The sequence below is a fragment of the Meleagris gallopavo genome, chromosome 12, assembly GCF_905368555.1.
Source record: "Meleagris gallopavo chromosome 12, MGAL_WU_HG_1.1, whole genome shotgun sequence".
NCBI lineage: Eukaryota > Metazoa > Chordata > Aves > Galliformes > Phasianidae > Meleagris > Meleagris gallopavo.
The window spans coordinates 1,080,661-1,101,977 of record NC_139415.1 but is presented as its reverse complement, the minus strand read 5'-3'; the positions used below and the strand labels follow the sequence as shown (position 1 = coordinate 1,101,977).

The window sequence follows — 21,317 nt, the reverse complement described above, 5'->3', positions numbered from 1 at the left end:
TTAACAAGTTCTAGCAAACTTAGAGTGCAATAACCACACACGGGCTTTCATCTGAGTTAAACAGAAACAGATAACTTTTCCTGATAGACGTGATATCAGCATAAATCTGCACAGCAAAGTTGGGGGCAGAAACTGGACCCCTCTCTTTGCAGGTCTGTGCTCCCAACTCCTGTGTGGTTCTCCTCCCTGAAATATTCCAGTGAAATGAATCACTCTCCAACAATGCCAGAACTCCCCTGTTTTCACGAACACCAGCTGAAACCTGACCTCCACAGCATTCTAATCTGTTTATGACTTGGTCTGGCTCAGTGAGCCCATTTTGGGGGGCATTTTTTTTCTTTTTTAAAATTCCTTTATCGATTCTACTTTGATGTGGTCCAATAAAGCACATCGACAGAAGCAGTTTGTGCTGACTAGTGCCTCTAGTTCCAGGAGAGCCTTCATCCCATTTCTGATGGCACACAAAAAGGATGATGTTATGCCCAGGCCTGCCTTTCAACTATGCTGTAGATACCCTGAGTAACCCCACAGAGGCACCACAGCCTTCCTGGACTTCACCTCTCCTCTGGTGATCACTTTTCCTCTGGTGAAATGGGGATGTTAGCTTTCCCCTGCCTTGCTGCAGTGCTGTTGTGCTATTTAGCTTGATGCAAATCCTTCCGGTGCCACAAGAAGCCTGATGAGGCAGTCAGATTTATCCCATCAGGAGCACTACCCATATATCCAATCAGCTGGAGATGCTATGGCTGTCCTCAGGATCTGTGGTATTCCCTCTTCTTTTCTTGATCTTTCCCCGAGGGTAGGAAAACACTAAGAATATCATCCAGGAAGAATGTTTAGTGTTTTCCCATAGTGTTTTGTGACTCTTAAGTACAATGCAATCATTTTCTCTCGTGAACTTTTTGCTAAGAGGACACAACAACAGGGCAGAGAGCTGCAGAGACTGAAAACATGAGCTCAATTTACCCACAGAGCAGATGAAAGTTCCTGTTGTATTTTTCATCTAAGTACAGCAAATTCCTCTGCCAAGCAACAGCCCAGGTGGCCACAAATACTGAAATGCTAACTGCCTGCATGGTATTCAGGCAGGCACGCAGTGAGTCCTTCCAGGAAGGCAGTGCCACCTGTCAGCAGCACTGGGAGCTGGGGGACAGCTCTGGAGGCACTGAGAGCTGCTGGATTTTCAGTCATCACGAGCCTCCTGCAGCTAGGAAGCACTGGTAGGGTTTCACTCTTCATCAGCGACTGCTGCACTCTGCAAGTGATGTGGCAGAGATGGCATCAGGCCAACGGGAGCCATGTGTGGTGAAAATGCAACTCACTGCTCAGGAAGGGGGAGGAAGATAAAAGAAAACATGGGCTCTAAACCCACCTGGATCTGCTGCCTCCGCTGCTGCAAGAAGGGGGACTGGCAGGCAAGCTTATTGCACATTCAGTTAGCATCAGAGCAGGAGCACTAGCTTCAGGCTCCTCATTTATACACAGAAGAAAAACTGAAATGCCTCCCATTCCCTCACCTTGCACAGCACCAAGAGGAGGATTTCATTCCACGAGTGGAGGATTTATTCATTCCACACAGTCTGTGAGCTGTAGGGGTAGGAGCATACACAGTGGGACGATGGGCAGGCGGATGGATGGCAGTGAATGCTGCAGGCAAGCTGGAGCACAGGCAGACAGCTTGCTGCGTGTTCCAGAACCAAGGACTGCTTGCATTGCTGGAAGTACTGCAACAATCCTGGGTGATGTGATGGACATGGAGCCTGTGCTGCCTCACATGCTGCAAAAGCACGGGTTCCACCTGTGCCTTCCTAGCACGTGCTTCCCTCAGTATCACCCTCCATTCCCATATGCCAAGTGATCTGGACTGCTGGGCCCGGCAGGACAAACACACCAGGTTTCCTGGCGACTCAGCCAGGACTTATGAAGCCATCACGCACTCAGGCTGTCTCTGAACAGTGCCAGCACGCCTTGATACGCTGCCTGCTTTTCACCTGATTGTCATCTTTGGATGCTATCGCTGAAAGGCATTTTGGAGCTTGAGGACTTGCTGTGAAGAATGAGGCCAAATTCCCAGCCCTTCCACCTCCCCACTTCTCCCCTGCTTTCTTTTTTCTGGAAAGTTTTCCCATGCTAAGTATAGTTCCTAACAGGTGTGTGACCAGAGGGGACTGTCAGGGATGCAGCTGTCCCCACAGAGGCTAGGATCCATCTCCATCTGTCTCACTGGAGCTATCCCTGCGTTCTTCGGCCATGGGCTGGGGGAGCTTCAGAGACTCAGACAGGGAGGAGATATGTGTACAGACACAGAGGGAGGATAACCGTTCCAGGGAACGCCACAAACAAAGCCTTTGACATCAAACTAATGCATCCTCTGAGGCTTTTAAAGAGCCCTTGCCACATACAGGCAGGCTGCCAGCTAACTCATCTCTCTTCCTTGCCATGCTAGCAGCCTGATGCCAAGGTCAGGCTTTAAATGAAAGCTGACTGCTTTGCAATCTCCAGGGCCTCATTTGGGGATGCCACAAGACTGGTAAGAATCAGCAGAAAATACTTGACCAGAGCCAGCTCCAGCAACATTTGGGGCCTCTCTGCTCCTACACACACCTTTCACCAGGGCATAACACCTTCAGATGCAGACACCAGCAGGAATTTCATCTGGACACTATCCATTATGAGTAGCAGCTCTGGAAGCCCTGACAGTCTGGGCTTACTGTGAAGCTTTCAGAAACAGGGTGTTGTTCTCCAGTCCCCAGCTCCGCATGCTAAATTCCACTTTTGTTACTACAAAACTGGCATTTCAGCTCTCACAACTGAAAAGTCTGAGAAAGTGGCTCTGAGATGAAAACCCTACTCCCCAGACCTACAGCAAACAAGAAGAGTTAAAGCCAGATTTGTAATCTCTAAGGTTTTTAAGCCAATTTTGTGACTGTCTCAGGCAGCTCTGGCATCCTTTGTAATTGGTGACTCACTGAACAGAGGGGATCTGACCAAGGGGACTTGGGTGGTTCTCTCCCATGCAGAGATTTCTGAAGCTGGAAGAGAGGAAGCATAGAAAACACAAGCAGACATTTGAGAGGCATTTGCAAACTATCTCAGAGCCAAAATTTCCTCTCAGACCCGCCTGCACATCTCTGCAAACCTATCTGGCCTTTATGGGGCGGTTTAGAACAATTTGACCCAGAGTCTGAACAACAGAATTAAGCACTAGGTCAGCAGAAAAAAAAAAAAATGACTGCAGCTGCTTATTATTGCTTGCTATTGAAGAGTTATTGTTACTACAGAACGTTTGTTTCCCTGAGCCACATTGTGTAAGTGCCGGTGCCTTTGCTAGATTTAATGGTCCAATTATCATGGGCTGTGTCACCTCCTCCCCTTTCTACATGACGAGACCTGCTCTCCTGCCTTCATTCCCCTCTGCTGTTTCGCTAGCAGGCAAACACACCTCTGCCACTCCTTCGTGGGTAGTCTTCCTTGTAATTTCTCCCATGCTTGGAGTGGGCGGAAGAGGCAGAGTGGAAGAGGCAGTCTCTGGGCTGGATATTTCACCCTAAAGATGGCTGGGAGGGGGTCCTCTCTGGATGAAAGCTTTTACTTGGTGCACCAGAAGTTCTCATTTAGAGTTAGTCACATCAGGGTCTTCTCCCAGACACTGCAGTGAGCTCTGGTCCTCTGGACCCTCTGCTGTATGCCAACCCGCTCAGAGGCTGGCATTAACAGCTTTGGCCGGGATATCCAAGGAGACAAGGAGTGACAGGGCGCTGCCAGACAAGAATCTGCTTCCATGAAACACCTGTAGCCAAAGATCAACTAGTCTGCTATCGCCTTCACAATCCCTAAGAAATACACTGTAAATATTCCAGAGGGAAACAAATCTACTTTTGGTATACTTCTGCTTATAGGGCAGTACCTCAACCAAAAATTCATACAGATATCGAACTCATCAGTCGTTCTCCTTCCCTAATTGGTCACTGTAAAGCAAAGGAGAGGCAGTTTAGAATAGTAGGAGCTGGCTGGGCTGGTGAGGAAGGGGCTAAGCTCCCCTTCTGGATCCCAAGAGCAGCCTGCAGCAGGTCATCCATGACATACCCTGACTACTGTACCTGAGAACATCAGCTCCTCACCAGGATATCAAAAAAACAGTATAACAAACATCATTAGAGAGTTTCACAATAGGATCAGACATTTATGGGAATAAGAACATCATCCGCAGCGACAGTAGCTCAAGTGAAAATTATAACAGCTATTGATTCGCCTGCTTCAGGGTATAAGCTGCTTGCCAGCTGGGGTCAGGGGAAAATCTTCCCCCATAGGGTAGTACTGCACAATTTCAGGCATTATGGGATTTTTATGCCTTCCTTTAAGGCATCCGGCCTTGGCTGCTGGTAGAGACATGGTACTGGGCTGGAAGGACCGTCAGTCTGTTCAGCCCAAACATTTGTTATGTCCTAAAACAAAATTAAGAGTTCTCTCACTGAGACATCGCACAGCAGAACTGCCCACTCTGTGCATCACATCTGCAAGGCAAGAGAGCGACCAAAAACTCCAAAAGCTCCTGGAGTGCCACCATGCCCAGTCCCACTGCCAGCCTGCTGTAGGGTGCAAACAATCTGTCTTTACTTCTTGTGGGGTCACCTTTCTGCCTTAAGATGCTCACCCCAGGGCAGATGAGCACCACGGGAGCACAAGGAAAGCTCTGCTTGTCTGAGAGCAGGGATGGGACTGTGACTTCTGGTACTGCTACAATGGAGACCTCCTCCCATAGCCCAGAGAGCTCCCACCCAGCATGAATGGGTGATCTGGGTCCTCATGCACCACACCTCTGGCAAAACAGCTGTCCAGCAGGTCAGGCTGGCTGTAGAAGCAGGAAGAATGGTCTTAAAAACTTCAGAATCCACATGGAGATCCCTTCTGTTTGCATGGAACAGCACCTCATCCATCACTCAGATAGCCAGACAGGGCCACTCATCTTCATTTGACAATACCTTCAATCTACAAACACCTAGATTAAGTCTCACAACCAGTCTGGGAACTGGTCAGGATCCTTTTACCAAGCCAGGGGTGCACCTTCCTGGCTCATATGCACCACAAAGTTCGGTCTCAAAGAATTCCCATTATGACTTCTACAGCAGGATTTTCTGAGAAGCCACTACACCCCCATCTTGTTGAGCCAATTATTTTCGTGTTTGAGTGGAAGCCAAATTCTGCAATTGCAGAGCATGTGGTTGACTTGTGGCTTGCCCTAAAGGAACCAGTAGTCCTGCTGGGAACCCTGGCCCAGCAGCCCTGAGCCTGGTTTTCTGCAAATCATAGAGCCTGCTGCTTACATGCCCGTCCTGGTGCTCCTGTATCTCTGCTGGGGCCAAAACAGCTCTGGAAATGGTAGGGTCTGAACTGCTTTTGTAGATGAATAAGGGGATCTTGCTATAAAACCGCAGTAACTCCTGGGACTGGCAGGCATCCTCCCTACATATGCTGGTTTGACTTAAAGGATGGCATCAACATCCCATAATGCCCATAACTGTGCAGTATTACCCTCTGGAGGGAGATTTCACCCTGACCCCAGCTGGCAAGCAGCTTATTTCATTTCATTTTAGCCTTTTATAAAGGCTAAAAATGTAGGATCTGACTTGGAAAAACTTTAAGGGAGGCTGCACTCAAGTTTATTCCGCCCAGACAAGATTTTAAAATACAATACTCAGTGTATCACAAGCCCTGCAGGGTCTGCTCTAACACAGAACCATGCCTCCAGCTCTATCTGTCTAGGGGAACAAAGTCCTTACTCATGTAGGGATGTTGACCAAATCATAAAGAAGATGTAATGACGTTGTCTTGGCTGACATGCTGATCGATGCTTTTCATGCAAAATTATGCTTTCTGCGGCTAATAAATATTGATCTTTTTCTTTGTTTCTGTGTAGCACTGTAATAAACAGTGACTCAAATATCTGCCAGCACTGAGCATCCTTGCTCTTTTGCAGCCTCCAGCCCCCTGCAGTCAACACCAGCACCCTTTTGCACTGCTTGGTGTTTTTAGGTTTGCCTGAGCCCAACAGACATGAGAGCATCACACATGATCCCATGGAAGGAAGAGTGCAAAGACCCATCTTAATTCTTCTGTCCTTTTGAACAGTGCTTGTTACTTCTTCATAGGATGAAACGAAAGTTCATCCAAATGGAATTGGAATGAGAGCTGGAAAGGGACGTCAGAGTCATGTCCTGGGCACGTTTAGGATAATAAACATGAGAAACTGGACCAAACAGAGAACAAATGGAAACATTTGCAACTACTTGGCAGGGGAATCTTGCAACCTGTAATGAATGGGTACGGTCAGACAGCTTGAAACTCTGTCAATCAAAGCTTGGAATTCAGTAGCAAGTGCCTGGCTACTAGCTTTGTAGAACAAGGCTAGCCCTGCGCTAAGCGCTGGGCCAACATTACAGCTGTCCTGCTCTCTTTGCTCCTCTCCTGGAGAGGGGGCAAGCAGTGCTTCACACCCACTTGGCCCACTTGGCTTCCTCACTGTATCCGAAGGCAAAGAAGCAGTGACTCAGCTTTGCTCCCACAGCAGAAATGTTCACAGGTAAAGAGATTGTCCTCTCCAAAGGGGCTGGTGTGAAACAGCCTCAGGAGATGGAAAAAGCACATCACAGTGCAAAGCAAAACCCTGTGCAAGTCAGAAGTAGCTGATATTTCACCTACCTCCACAACTGCAAAGCCAAGGGAGAGATCCTGCTGCACTACTGGGGTTATGCACCCTACCTCAGGGACCTGGAGAACACCAGCAAGAACACAGGTGTCTGCACAATTTAGGTAACGCCAAAGCTGAGTGTTCAGAACAATGTTGCTGGGACACAAGTACATGATTGGTACATTTTGGGTTGGGTTCCCAGGTTTTTAGGGGACCCTGGGCCCTGTTTTCTCCAGGTGTCGCTGCACTGCTTCTTCTCTTCCCATCTCAATCAGAGAAGGGAGCTGCAGCGGAGAGCGTGAAGTGTGAACTCAGATATAGGGCTGCAGATAGATTGATGATGACAGGCAGAGGCCTGGATTCACTCACTTCTGTCTGGTAGACACACAAGTGATTGAATTTGCTCACTACACATTTGTGGGAGTAGATTGCTTTCTTTTGCTGAAGGGAAAGGACTGGATTCATCACCAGCATGAGCAAAGGAGTGACACTGCAACAGTGAACCAGAGAGCAGGAAAGGCCACAGGTCTGTGGTGTTCTGTACAATCTCAGGCATTCCCATAGGTGCTGCATACAACCTGCTGTAGATGACCCTACTCACCACTCCTCTCTCTACCACTGATCTGCCATTACCTTCTTGATCTCGGGAAAGTGCTGTAACGCATTCTACCCCTTTTCTTTCTGAACACTGCAGACAGACAACAATCTGTGCTGCCTTCTGTGACCTTTGGCAGTATCTGAAGGTGCTCAAGATACCTCAGGTCTTGTGGGTCCTGGTCCTTCCAGAACAAAACCTGCTTTCACCAGTGATTTTAATGTGCTCTATTTCCCCTTCCCATGCAGACTGCGGAGCGGGCACTTAAGGCCAAAACTCTGCAAATAAAAACACAAGTTCTGGACTGCGGAGCTTAATATATGATAGCATCTCACCTAGGCTGTGAATGCGTTCACTGAAGGGCTCCCCCAGCCCTGAGACTCTTGCCTTCCCCATCCCCCCTCTGGGAAAATCAGAGAGACCAAAGGCTGCTGGTCCAGCACATTTGCAGGAGTGGGAGTTGAATCAATGAAGCTCTGAAAGCCAGTGGGGAAAGTCATTCTGCACCTTCCTGACACTGGGAATAAATGATTCAGTGGGAAAGAAAAAAAATAATACAACAACCCTCAAAATGAGGCTGGAATTACCCAGTGGAGAGATATTTCATCTTGAGGAATTGCATTTGCTGCAGCGTTCATCTCACTGAGCCACAGCTAGGCTTTAATATCCAGCAAAAGGTCAAACCTAAATGGGAATTGTTTCAGCTTGCCAGAGCCCCCCCCAACACCAGCTTGCAGGCTGTGAGGGAGAGATGAAGGCACGTGTCCCTCCCTGAAATCACTTTGCACACCTAACAGCACTCCAGGCACTCTCAGAGTTTCAAGTGGCTCAGCAAACATTCATCAGCCCTTCCCATCCTGCCAAGTATTATCACGCCCGGTTTATTAGCAATCATCTTCCCTATTAATTCGATAGCACTTGCCATCTCAACCCTACCTTCAGAATCACTCGTCATGCTGAAGTCAAAAGACCTGGAAGCGATGCAGGGCTCAGCTGTACAGGCACTGTTTTGGTCACAAGACACACCACCTCACTGGTGGCCCTGTGACAAAAGGATTGGTAGAGTTAGAAGGCAGAAAGCATTGCTGGGCCCAAGGTGGCTCTGTCACCTGGCAGCAGTAGTTTACAACTGGGAGCACTGCTCTGACACAAAGGCAATGCTTTTTGGCACTGTCCTTAGTTTTATTTGGTCTTACTCTGTCCTCTCTGTAGTTTGAGAGTTGGGGATCTCCTACCACTGCAGCACTGAAATTGGGATGGAAGACATGTGGATCCCTAAGGGTTTTGCCAATCATTTCCACCTGCCTCCTCCACCAGAGGCACAAGGCACAGCAGGATTTGGTCCCTGTGCCAAATCCAAGGCCTCTAACAAGCACTGGGTGTGACTGGACCGGATGGATTCCCACACACAGTTCAGCCCAGGCCAGAACAAAGGAGCACGGCCCGCACTCACTGCCTTTGGCAGAGGGGCTGCATATAGGAGGAACAAACTTGTCTGCTTGGTGTCTTGAGCAGGGTGAATTTGGGGTGAAGTCTGGGGGTTTCCAGATGTTTTCACTCAAGACATCTAAGTGAGGCACCTGCTTATTGTAAGGGAAGGTAGGATTTCAAGGCCATTGATGGCTGCAGGAGGCAGCTGTCAGTTCAGTGATCATCTGGAAACGTCAGTGCTTTAAACGTATTCTCTGTGCAGAAATGCAGAGACTTTCTGCCAGTGCCCTGGTCCTGACCTGGTGCCCCAGCAGCTGCTCTGCTCCTCGTTCCTGACCTGTTTTCTCCACTCACCTCCTGCACCACCAGGCCCCAAGAAACCCCAACCCCCTCAGATTTCTCATGTAAGAAATTTGTTTTTATGAGGATCACGTTGCACGCTTGGCTCTACCTGGCAGCACTGCACCTCTCTGCCTCCTCTCAGCTCCTTTGTGTACAATTCCTGGGTGGTCCTTTGGGACTGCAGGAGCATTCTCATCACAGCCAAATGCCTCACAGCCCCCACGTACATTTTGTTCTCCCTCTTCTTTCTTCTGCTTTGGCACTGCTTGTCTCTTTCCACACATCTGCTTAACCTTTCCTCAGTAGTCTGCACTCCTCTCCTACTCCTCAGACTCAGTTCTGCCTCTGGGAGTTCAGTGTCCCTAACCCAGGTTGCAGCAGAGCTCTCCAGAAACATGTTGGGCAGATGGGGTGGGAGGAAGGCAGAGCTTCCTGCCTCCTATTTTTACCCTTCTGCATGACCGAGGTGAGGGCTCGAGGGAAAAAAGATCTGAACAGAACCCTTCCTGTAATGTCGCATTGTCCACTCAAGAATGAATGCTCTCAATGAAGCAGACAAGCAAGCTGAACAGAGGGAGGTTTTACCTATGGCAGGGATGACAATCTGCTTGAGCTTTGAGGTTTATAGAAAACTGGTGCCAAGCTACAGGCAAACTACAGAAACTGTGAGGAAACAGAAAAAGGTGAGAATTGGCTACTCTCCTGACAGCCCTGTGCCTTCTACCTTCCGTCTCACTTCATCCATCGTGACCTGAAGCCCTCCTGCTTTCCCATTCATGAGTACACTAAGCTCAGCCAAGCAGTTGCCCCTTCAGTCCCTTCCTGATGAGCAGGCTGCCACCCATGATGAGCTACACGCCGGTTTCTGTGCTGATGTGGGCAAACACCCCAGGGAAACACCTGAAACTATCACTCTCACTTTCACTTGTGACTTAAGCCAGATTTCATTATGTACAGAAAGATTAAATTTTGTTAAGGCTAAGATGAGGCATTTTTTGTCAAATATTTACAGTTGAAGCTCACCAGAAAGCCAAGATTCTGCTGGATAGAGCTCAACTATCCAACATCCTCCAAAGGAAAACAGGGCTTTAACGTGGTATCTAAAAAATCCAGGGACATCCAAAAGTCATCCCTCATGATTGTTCTTTGGCCAAGCTGTGTCTGTGCTATACATCATGCTTCTGAAGGAAGAAGCAGCACATTCATCTGGAAGAACTGCCTGGCCTTCTCAATAACGATCAACATGTGGACGTTGCCACAGTGGGTCAAACAGCCCCTCACATGGTCACGCTAACAGAGGAGGCTGCTCAGGCCTAAGTATGACAGCAGAAAATCAAACAACAACAGACAACAGGCACACTGTAACATTCAAACTACGTTCCCTCCTTGTCTGTTGACTATCCCTCCATGCTTCTTGAAAGTCAGGCCCTCACATGCTCACCTGTTTGGGCACCTACCTCCCCCAGCCACACTGCAGAAGTAGTGTTTTGCTAGCAAAAGGAAGACACCCTTCAGACATTTGGGTGCTTGAGGGTTGTCCCTCGTTCACCCAGCTGCCCCTGATTGCTTCTAAACATTTCTGTTTGCTACATTATTTTCTTGGCATGTCAGCCTCTATCTTGAGCTTCCCCCATCCACCTCTGCAACTGTTCGTGTTCAGAGCGAGTATATGAGGTTTAATGGTTACATGGGAGTAAGTATAGCTCAGATCTGACAAAGCTCCTGTGGCAGAAGCAGAAACTCAGGTAGAACTGCTCTCTCCATTCTCTGCTTCTTGACAAAGGTCAAGGGGTAGCAGAGAGAGGCTGCTCTACTAATGGGCATAGGCAGAATCCCCATGTGGACAGCTATGAAGGGAGAACAGACATCTTCAGATGTTACTCCCACGGGATGAAGGCCAAGTAGATTTAAAATCCTTACTTCCTGGGTGGACAACCAGCTTCCCCAGGGAGCCAGCGACTTTTTGAGACTCTCAAATAGAAAATGAAAATCCTGTCTTTGAGGATTTCTCATCAATCTTCCAGTGCCCTGGGCACAACATAAGCAAGCTCTCCACTCAGATAAACTCTGTTCTCTCATGCAATCATGTCCTGAAAAGGGCTCAGCAGCAGCCTCAACCCATGCCAACTTTCCTCTGTTGGATACAGCAACATTACACAGGACCCTGGAGGGATCCCCCTAACCCAGCAGGCTCACACAGACTGCAGGAGCATACACTGCTCCTTCCTCTTGGTCACCAGCATCTTTCCCTCTGATGATCCGAGACGCAGACCTACAACCGGCAGAGCAAACAATGTTTGCTCTATGCTGCAGAATAAGGGAACACTGAGGAGGGAATGCAGACAATCTCCTAAACAAATCTGCTGTTTACAAAGTCCCCTGTAAACTGTTTACATTGCTGGGCAGAAACCATGGAGGAACAGCAGCTGGAGCATGTTCTTCCCAGTGCTCCTGTGGGAGTGGAACTGGTGCATGTCTAGAAAGGGTGCAAACGTATGGGGGGATGGAAGAGGGAACAAAATCCCAGCACCACCCACTCTCCCAGCCTGCCAGGATCTCTGACTACCTCTGTGCACACACACTCGACTAACTCTGGAGGGGCTGGTAGGGCTCTAAATGGTATGGCTGAGACGGCTGAAAGAGACACAGGCACCAGGAAAAGCCATCTCAGGCTCCAGAGCAATGTGTGGGGTAGCAGAGCTGGTCAGGAGGTGCTGGGTGAGCGGCTTCCCAGCTGCTGTAGGAAGCAGATCTGAAGGAGCCTGTCCTGCACATCCTCAGGAGCCCGTCGGCTCTGTGGTACACGTGAAGTGTCCTGTGACTCTCACCCCCTGAAAACTTGGTATGTGGCTCACAAGAGCAGTATGACTGATGTCCTGTTCTGTTATACACATGTAGAAAGTGGCTAAAAATGGGACCTCAGAAATACCAGCGAGAACATTTTGAAGTCCTGGCATAAAATAAAAGCTTCAGTGTGCCTCTAATCTGCCCCGCTTCCTGTCCACACAAACCTCTTTCAAACGTCTGTGCACAGCAATGCATCAGCGCAGTCTGCGGAGCTCAGCTGAAGCACCCATGATCACAGCCATCACATCCCCCCAGTGGGCCCAAGTCAGTCCAAGGGCTGACTCCATGACAAGAAAGGCTTCGGTGGAAGAAAGAGATGGATTAAAAGAAAAACATATCCTTTCCCAGAGCCTCTCACAATATGCCTTGCACCCACAGATCCCACAGAGGGAAAGGTTTGTTAAGTTACCTGAACAGCTGAAAACAACGTGAGAAAATACGGGCATCTCTCAACGAAGGTGATAATTGCTGAGCCCAGAAATAGCATCAGACGGGTATATGTGAGAATGGGTGATGTGCTGGAACAGTAGGAACATGAAAACATATTCTTCACATATGATATGGTTACACTAATCCAGGAATGGGAAAGGAATACAGGTGCAGTGATTGAGTCATAGAATCATAGAATTGCTCAGGTTGGAAAAGACGTTAAAGATCATCGAGTCCAACCACAACCTAACCATACTACCCTACCTCTAACAACCCTCCACTAAGTCACGTCCCTGAGCACCACATCCAAAAGGTTTTTAAACACATCCAGGGATGGTGACTCAACTACCTCCCTGGGGAGCCTATTTCAGTGCTTACCAACCCTTTCTGTAAAGAAGTTTTTCCTGATATCCAACTTATGCTGGAAAAGAAAGAAAAGAGGGCATACTTATACAGTTGGTGCTGAAGACCAACTGAAGAGGGGCATGGGAATCACTTGGTGACAAAAGCAGTGAATAAATCTGATCTATCTGCAGATGCCCCTGCTCATTGCAAGGGAGTTGGATTAGATGATCAAACCAACCGTTAATTGGAAGGGTTCCTTCCAACTCAAAAGATTCTATGATTCTAAACAATGGTCATCTACACCTACTCTCAACTGTGTCACCAGGATGCACCTCTTGGTCCTGCCAGGTCCAGGTGTGACCCCTCTGTGTGACAAATCCTCCTGCCAAGCTGAATCTGACTGGAGTCTTGCAAATAGTTTTGCTTGACCCACACACGATTCAGTTGCAGTGAGAAGACCTTCAGATTCAGGTCCTTTCAAAGCAGCATTAGACTGTAGGGTTCTGCCAGCGCTCCCTGAGCCTTGGTTCACCCACTTTGGAAGTCAGCAGACACTGTTTGAAATTCAAGCTAGTGCCTTCCTGCTTCCTTCCTGGTGACTCAGTGTCTCTCACAGCGATGCTTCCTCACCTCAGCACCCATCATTTCACTACAAGATGAGCAGAAAAGCCATCGGGTTTCTGTTTTTGAGTGTTCAGGCTATGATTTATCGTGAGCCTCTAGAAATTGGAAAGTGAAGCAATTCTCCTTTCCAAAAGGCACTTATGCTCCCCCTCTGCACCCACACAGGTTTGTTAAGCAAGGGCTGCTCATAAAACCCGTTTGGACCGACGTTTAACCTTGGATTCTGAAATGATGCTGAAAGTAGTTTGTCTTTGTCTTGGCTTAGTGCAAGGCTGCATTAGCACCATTTCTGCAGCTCTTTGTGCTGACAGCCATTGTTGAAAAGAAATCTTTTCTTTGCTATGCAGCAAGGCTCTGAGGGATGTAAAACAACAGCTCTGACCACTCATGATTGTTTTGATACCGTAAGAGAGTTGATCAGGAAACTCCCTAAGACTCAAGCTGGAGCTTAGAAAGCAGACATTCTTTAATATCAGTGCTGGACGCATGGGGATAATTGTCCTATCGTGCTTTCACTAAAGAACTTCAGTATATATATATGACTCGTTTTACATAAGCAGAAGTTTTCCAGTAGGTATGTTACATATGCAGAAGTTTCTCAGAGCAAGTTACATATGGAAAAGTTTCCTAGAAGTGTGTTACATATTCAATGACCAAATCCAAGCAGGACCTCCTATTTCCTTGGTACAAAGACTCAGCAGACTTTCCTTATTTCCTTGGTTTTCTGAGACACAGCTCTTTCTGTTATCTAAACAAAAATTGCAGGGCAGGGATATCCATCAACCAACACTAGCAAGCTTAACAATGCTGTTACAACTTGTATCAGATTGCAATTGCTTTCTAAAGGAACTCCAGATGCTAGTCCAAGCGTCTCATTCATTTTCCACTTCAATTTTAATTGCTGGTACTGATGATCACTTATTTTCCTATAATCAGCTGCCAGGTTCTGTCCTGAAATTAGCTGCCTTTCAGAGAACAGGAAGTGGGAAGAGATTCCTTTATGAAAATCTCTGGTGTCATCATATTGTCCAAAAGATCTGCCTGACAAAGGCAGAGAGAGCCTAGCAAGTCCATGAATCACAAATTCATTTAGGACTGATGTGACAAGCTCATCTGAAAGCATGTGTGTCCTGCTAACGGCAAAGGTCTCTCTGAAGTCGGCTAAGCATCTCATCCTTTCCTGTTCCCAGGGTTTTTATTACTATGAACCATTACAGCACTGCCAAAATAGCCATGAATTAGAACACAAACTTTCTCAGCGTGAAGCTCCAGCCCCATATGTTTGGCGATGCCTCAAAATTATCTGCTGTAACACTTCAAAAAAATATCCACCTAGCCCAGCCCTATTCTTCCAGCCTGCTCCTACACCTCTGAGCTTGGATATACCCATCACTGCCCGTGCATCTAGAGGGGACAAACACAGAATTAAAGCAGACACCACGTGAGGGTGGCTGGGATGCAGTCCTTCCTTCTGAGCACTGCAGGGATGGAGCCCTGCAGCAAAGGGCTTCTAACTGCAGTGTCTTAGCTTGCTACCACTACTTGCTCTTTATTTGAGTGGGTGTCAGAGCCCTCTGTGACTTGCCCAAGACTGGAGAGGAGTCGGAGTCAGCCCTACATCCCCTCTTCTGCTCTCCAAGCAGTCTAGACAGTCCTCCCCACTGGAACCTCTGAGGGCCTCTCCCCACATGGAATTCTTCAGAAATTCCTCTTGCAAATAATTCCCTGTCATCCCAAAATAGCATTCCTGTGCAGAGAACCCTAGAAAACATAGTGCCACAGGTCAGCAATCGAGGGGCAAAGATGGACTACAAAGCTTTGCAGGTCTCACCTGTGCTGCATCAAAGCCGCTCTGGGAGAAAACCCTTAGCAAGCTCCAGAGGGAACAGCAGCTTCTAAGTCAAACCCGAGTAATAAGATGATCTTGTAGGGGGAAATATTAATCATTATTGGCAGCCAAGAATGTGCATGTCTAACAAAAGCCTTTTTTTTCTTTTTTTTTTATTACAGCCCAATTGCAGCTGGGAAGACAACATTGGCTAAGAATCATTAAACCTATTGCAGGAATAAATTTTCTTTGAGTCAAACCATAAAAAGGGAGTAAAATCCTCTTAAGCCAGCGACAGTTCCTAATGGAACAGACTTTTTTTTCTGCAAACCAAAAAAAAAAAAATTAATAACATTGCTTTAGATTATTAAGTGAATAGATTAGGCTCCACAATGGAAAATATTTACTCAAGCAAAACCTGTTTAATTTAATACCTACCTCAATTAATTTTTAAAGTTTGGGATTATAATTGGACAGAATAATGACATTTTCTGCCTGTATAAATAGGCACTTGTGAGCCCCATCTGCCCAGAATTCAGGCAGGAGAAGGAGCTAGGAAAGTTTTGCCTTGCTAATCCCCAGGTAACATCAGTGCTGCTGTACGTGCCAGTAATGAGTTAGGCAGCTTATGCAAGCCTGGAAGATATAAGGAAAAGGCAAGGTCCCCTCTCACAGCTGGTCATCACAGCTCTTGAAATATCTGACCAGGAGGTCATTCACTACTGATACTGAAATACTGAAATTGTTACAGAAAATGGAAGTGGTTTCCTTTGTGAATGTGGAGGCAGAACATTAAGAACAAGATGAGGTTGACTTTCCTTTCTTCAGTACACAGTGGGTATCTGACGCAGAGCTAGCTTTGATCCATCTGCCAGACCTGGGATGAAGAGAGTGCAGCAACTCCTTGCAAAGCTCTGTGAGTTTGCTCCTTAAAGTTTCCAGTTGAACATTCTGCTTCCAAAGTCAAAACAGAGGTCATCACTCCTTTTACACCCCGACATGACCATGAGGGCTCAGTCTGAGAGCTGCTGACAATGATCTCCTTTGGCTACTGCTTTGAGAGCAAGCTTGGCATCGATGTGCTGCTCCATTAGTGCTTCTCTGTCTCTTCTGGAGGGCAAGACACGTGGGAAGCATGTGGAACACCAAGCTCCAGCATTCATGCTGGGTCATTCTTCCAGAAAAGAAACCTAAAGGGTCACTTCTCTGCTGCAGGCAGTGCAAGGAGAGCTGTGACATGTGATCAGGAGGTTTCTTTTCCCACAGCTTACCATCCTCTGCAGTCCATAGCTGCTCTCCCCTCCCTCTCTCTGAAGTCTGCTCAGATGCTCAGTCTTCAGGCCTCTGAAAAGCTCCCTGATGTAGATTGCAGTGCCCTGCACAGTGCAGTTGAGCCAACAGAATAAAAAAATCTCTCTACAGAAGTCCTTCACAGCCCAAGAGTTGAAAATCACCAATCACCATTACTGCACCTTGCTTGTCTCTTTTCTAAAAGCCCTCCTTGAGGCTGAACTGACATATCCATGAAACATACTGAAATGCTCAGTAACTGCCACCCACAACCACTCGTTAACCACATCTCTTTGCACGATGCATGGTTTTCTTACAGATGAGGTCTCCTCAGGCAGTTCAACACTCCACTGACATCACCCAGGAGCATCCCACCATTAGTGTCTGTGCTGGGAAGGAGAACATGCCAGCTGGCTTGCAGCTGGCAGTCCACTCTGATACCTGGCTCCCATTTCCTCTGGTGTCAGTACATGCTGCATAATAAGCAGTAAAAGGGAAGACATTTGATTAAAATGCTTATTGCCTGGGAGCAGTTCTAATCCTGGCTTGACTGGCTCAAACTCAGCCCCGAGAGTGAACACTTATATATAAAGTCATTGGGGGAGGAATATGAGAAAGCATAAGGGCTTTATTTGACATAGACCTTGCTGGCATATCACAGCTCCGTTGTTTGTGTTTTCAAGGCAGGAGCCTTGTTAACAAGCGCTGGTGAGTGCAGCAGGCACTTGCAGGCTCTCTGCTGAATTATTGCTGGTGCAGGTCTGCTTGTATGTCGTGCAGAAGGGTCAGTGGGGACAAAAATGAGAGAGAAGTGGATCCAATATTGAAATCTTTCTTATATTAAAGTGAAAACATGAAAGGTCAGGTGACAGAGGACAGTGACAGAGAAGCTGAGAAGCATTTTATACCCAAGTAACAGTTAAATATAGGTGAAAAAGAGGAAATCTGTGACAACAGCATAGACACAGTCCATTTGAACTAGCTGTTAATCACAAGTTCAGAGCCTGTAAAGTGAGGAGCTTGTCAGAAAACAACATCACTAAGATGACAGGCAAATCCTACAAGGTAACTAATTCCAAAAGCCTGAGGAGTCAAATTGTGATCAAAGAGACACACAAGAACCAGAGGAAACAGCACACAATTCTTCTCCTAAGAGTGAAATACAGCACAACAGACTGTCCCAAATCACCCCCCTGGTCTCAAATGCAGTTGAAGGAGAACTGTGCACGTGATGCTGACTGGCAAGCCTGGAAGATTGTCTGTGGGAAAGGAACGAGAAGGGTAATTTTATTGTCATGTACCACAGAGGGGGTGTAAGTAAAATCACAGCATGAGAAAATGACAGTGTATCTATCTTAGGTCATTTACATGCCCAGAAAATCTGTGGGAGGAGAACCAAAGTTGCTGCATTTGACAGAGGCAACACAAGTACAACGTGCCTGGGAAATGGAAGCATACAAACAATATCTGCAAGCATTAAAACCAGCGTCACGTTCACTGTTCCAAGAAACTCAAATGACAAGTCTTAATAATTTAGGTTTCCAAGTAATATGCCTTTGCACCCTCATTATAGGCTCTATCACAGGAGCAAACACAAGCCATGGTCTCATCTTGCTAAGCATGCTGAAAGAATGCTGCCGAGGGAGAGTCCCATGCTCAGCAGTGTACGTACATCCCAAGGACACATTTAAATGCAACAAAAAGCCATACAGGAGCTAAGGAGCACTGACAGTCATGAAGGCAAATCCTGGATAACAGCAGTAGACATCAAGTATGTTGCTGCTGGTAGCAATGTAGCATGCTTGAGTTCTTAAAGGGGAACGGAGAGGCTTGGCAGTCATCTGAGTGCTCAGAAAACCTGGGCACTGCAGAGGATTTCAGGTAGACGGGGAGGAAGAGCTGGATCTTGGAAATATTCTGCAGGAAGGACTGGCTAGTTTTTGGCAGGGCCCTGATGCTTAGAGGGAGGCTAAGTCAGAGAGGAGCCAGGTGTTGGGAAGATGATAGGAAAGCTCAGAAACATCAAGGAAGGTAGGAGAGAAGAGCAAGCAGGAGAAGATTAAAAGCACCGCATTGACTGTGTTGAGCTAATGCCCGTAGGTGGGTATCCACAAAGTGCTGTCAGAAAGACAGACTGAATTAATTTGGACAGCACAGGACAGGCAGGGAGCAAAGTGATCATTCTGAGTCATCAGCAGGACATTACATATGCAAAATGTGTAAATAAGGTCACCCAGAGAGGGAATGCAGAGGAGGAAAAGAGAAAGGCTGGGAGAATGGAGAGTGATGGGGTAGGTAAAGAACTGCAATCATAGAATTATAGAATCATTTGAGTTGGAAGGGACCCTTAAAGGTCATCTAGTCCAACTTCTCTGCAACCAACAGGGACATCTACATCTCCATCAGGTGCTCAGAGCCTGGTCCAGCCTGACCTCGAACGTCTGTAGGGATGAGGCACACACCGCCTCTCTGGGCAACCTGTGCCAGGGCCTCACCACCCTTAGTGTAAAAAACTTCCTCCTTACATCCAATCTAAATCTTCCCTCTTGTAGTTTGAAACCATTTCTCCTTGTCTTATCACAACAGACCCTGCTAAAGAGTCTGTTCCAGGACTGACCCCTGAGGGTCACCACTCATCCCCTATCCCCACCCAATTATTGAGCCACTCAATGACCACCACTCTCCGGTACAATCTTGCAACCAGTTCCTCATCCACTGAACAATCTGCATGTTAAATCTGTATCTTCCCCATTTGGAGAAAAAGATGTGGTGGCAGACTGTGTCAAAGGCCTTACTGAAGTCCAGATAGGTGGCATCAGTGGCTCTTCCCTTGTCCACTGGTGCAGAAGACTTGAGCAGAGGAGTCAGGTTTCCCATGGAGAAGAAAGACCTTCCGAAATAAGAGGTCATATCCTTGTTTGGACTCTTGACAGCTACACTATAGGAAAGGGCAGTGAAACCCTCCCAGAGACAGTTACAGGATCACTACCATACCAAACAGAGGAGGAAAACACACCGGTGGTGGCCATAGACTGGAAAAGACAACATCACAGCTATAGCTGGCAGGGAGTTGTGTTGGGCAACTGTGCCAATCCAATCCAACATGCCCCAGCTGCTACCCAGATGCTGGAAGAAGCAGGGGTAATGTCTGTGATGTGCAGGGGTTGGAACAGTGGGATCCTGAAAATCACACCTGACCCTAGACTATGCACCAGCTGACCAGACACTGCTTTCTGAAACTGCCCATTTACCTGAGACTGCTGGCTGGAAAGCATGGAGAATACGCAGAGAACAGCCAGGTTGTCAGTGACAACAGTATCCAATTTGTCATGAAGGGATTAATGCAATTTACAGAGGGATGTGGGTGGGTTTTTTTTTTTTTTTTTTTTTTTTTTTTTCCAGATTTTAGGTAGTTGCCTTGAGAGCCCAATATTACAAAGAGATTTTGGAAAAAGAGGATCCATTTCTAGCTGCGTAGAGACACTCTGTAAGTCTTGCATGCCAGAGGGAGGGGAAAGAGGCACTGGGAATGCACCAGTGGGGTTGTATTAACAGGACCTATTCTGGCACTTAAACCAGGTGGAGGCAATTTTGCTGTTGCCTGATCTGAGGACAATAAAGAGTCAGATATTTTAATGCCTGGAAATGCCTGACTAAAGTAACGGGGAAGAGCGGGTGAGGCACTTAACCACTTAAGTAGGTGGTCTAGACATTGTTCTGTCCCTGCCTGCACAGCAAAGGCAAACTGCTTTTAAGGCTCAAATCCTGATGGAAGCAAGATGTTATGCAGCCTTGATTCATAAATGAGCTATGCCAAGAAGTGATTGCCTCTCTCCTAGCGCTACAAGACAGTAAATGTAAACTCCTCATACAACAATCCTCCCTGACTGACAGGTACTCTGTGCTGAGCTGGTTTCAGGGTTGAGCAGAGGTTATTTGGAAGCCAGGTTCCAAGAGGAGCAGCAGGACAGTAAGGACAACAAGGCCCGCTCTTTCAAAAATTGCCCACATACCTGCTACAGAAATTCTGAGATTCTCCTATGAAGCTTCATTTACAAAGAGAATCGGGGCTGTATAACATATTTTTGTCCAAATTCCCATTACAAGACTTCATCAGATCATTCCAGACCCTGAGACTGCTGTCTCTGCACAGTAATAGCCATTATCCTAAAGCTTTGTGCGTGTTTATGTTACCCTTCCATTTTCCCTTCAGGTATGACAAGCAATTCTTAGAACATATGTTATAAACCCTTCTGCTCTGGAGTTCTGTCACCTTTCACTGCACTCAGATGAGACTGAGGACATATTTTCAAAGTAAATCAATAAACAACACTTAAAACAGTCCTACAGACACAATACCACAGCCCTTCTCTCTCCTCAGTTACCTCCACTTTACTCATCCAGCCCAGGTCACTGTTTTAAAACAGGATGAATGCAACTCAACCAGCCAAACGAGCAAGATCCAAACAGCAAAGCCCTTCCTGAAATCCCAGTGCCACCATACAGCACAGGAGAATGAGCCAAGGCCTGGCTGAAAAGGGAGCTGTGCAGTGCTCAGAAGTTCCAGTACTCAGCAAGTTGGCTGTAGCACAGATCTGAGCAGGTTTGAGGGTACCTCGTGGCATAGGAACAGACCCTCCTCATCGCCGTCCTCTGTGCCACGCGTGGGCTGCAGCCACGGTCTCCTGTTTGTTTTAAATGGCCCTGTTTGTTTTAGAAACACCTGAAGAAACATTCCAGCCCCAGTGAGAGACTGAAAAGCATATCTGGTAGATTGCCTTAGGAATCCAAGGGGAATACTTACTCAGCCCTGCAGACATTTACTGCCTGTGGCTCCTCGCACTCCCCGCTCCTCCAGCACTCACAAAGGCACAGGGTCTGGTCTTCGTTAGCTTTCC

At 47.2% G+C, this 21,317-nt stretch overlaps 1 protein-coding gene across 24 annotated transcripts in view; it reads right to left on the bottom strand.

The window, feature by feature from the left end:
• The window catches only part of LOC109369572 (uncharacterized), a 95,091-nt gene that overhangs the window by 56,137 nt on the left and 17,637 nt on the right, over positions 1-21,317 (bottom strand). The window contains exon 3 of one of the 24 annotated variants that reach the window (XR_014885767.1): positions 8,220-8,325. The exons of the other annotated variants lie outside the window; for them this stretch is intronic. The gene's annotated coding sequence lies outside the window, so the exon portion shown is untranslated. The remainder of the gene's footprint in view (positions 1-8,219; positions 8,326-21,317) is intronic. 24 annotated transcript variants of the gene reach the window in all.